Consider the following 1462-nt stretch of genomic DNA (forward strand, 5'->3'; position numbering starts at 1 on the left):
GTAACAAATGCAACAAGTTCTACGTGGGTAGCACAACAAAACCGTTACACGTCCGCATCAAAGAATATATGAACACAAGAGCCTCCCCCTTCAGAAAACATCTAGACAGATGCCGGAACACCGACAAAAGCATAACAGTCACAATTGAGGACAATGAAAGAAATTTGGGTAATCTAAGAATTAAGGAAGCTATACTCATACACAGACTAGGACCCCAAATTAACAACAGGATGGAAGTTGGTAATCAATATATTATTTAGCTACATGTGGACGTGTGTAGGTTCATTCTTAATAACATGCTCATGTATTGTCTATAACAAAAAAAAAGAAAAAGAGAAGCTGCACGTATAACACATAACTTAGAAGCAGCGGTACAGATATACCAACACACACGAGATTGAAACATAGCCGACCTCACGCACTTCTCATGAAGAATTCCGGAAGGAGCTCCGTGAGACCACTACTGAGACGCTTTCGTGGGGGGGGGGAGAAAAGCCGTTAGTAAACAGTTTATAGCAGAGACTCCATCTAAGAAGATCTGAAGAAGGAATTGTATTCCGAAATATCATAGGACTATGGATAACTAAATTACAAGTATATAGTCCATTTTTGTATTATAGTGCATTGTTGTACCATTCAAAACTTGTTATTCTTTACAAACGATACACAATGCTTCAAGCGAACTACAATACTCTCTTACTCCTTCAGTTTTGGAGAAACCTAAAAGTGATCCGCAGAAGAAGTAAGGCTACTCAGTTATGGAGATGCACTGAGAAGGTGTATATGTTTGAGAAAGAGAGAACTGAGAACGTCATCGAATTTCGAGTCATCTTTTGGCTCAGTGTTGACAGCACAACTCTCTTCGACGTTGTGTCTGAGTGATCCTCCAACTTTCTACTGAACAACGATAGTATCTACATGTTTGTAAAGATGGGAGGTATACTGGATTACCCCGGATAACCTTGGATGTCCTGGGTGTCCTGAACAACCAGCTCATCAGGAAGTCTAGAAAGATCAGACAGAACCTGCTGTACTGTGACTAAGTTTCCCGAACATCTACGGCTCACCACAACACAGCTTGATTTTGAACTTTCTACCAGTACAAAGATAAAGGAATGTATTTATGTCCAACTTAAGCTGGATTAGACGTTCTAACAAAACATCTACGTTAAGTTAGATATAAAGCGACCTGTTGTAAATCGGTTGAATGGGGGGGGGGTAAAGCGTTGACATGGACACGAGATAAGGTGTCCGCCACTGAATTATCAGTGCCCTTCATGTAACGGGTATCTGCGGTGAAATGCGAGATAAAATCGAGTGCCTGATATCATATCTCGAGGGGAATATTTATCTGTTTTAAATTGCAATACGAATGTCAATGGTTTATAATCGATGAAAATTGTGAAAATGTCGTCCTTCCAAAAAAAAAGGGCTGAAAATATTTCACAGTTAGATAAGTAAC

Source organism: Octopus bimaculoides, chromosome 25, assembly GCF_001194135.2.
Source record: "Octopus bimaculoides isolate UCB-OBI-ISO-001 chromosome 25, ASM119413v2, whole genome shotgun sequence".
Classification (NCBI taxonomy): domain Eukaryota; kingdom Metazoa; phylum Mollusca; class Cephalopoda; order Octopoda; family Octopodidae; genus Octopus; species Octopus bimaculoides.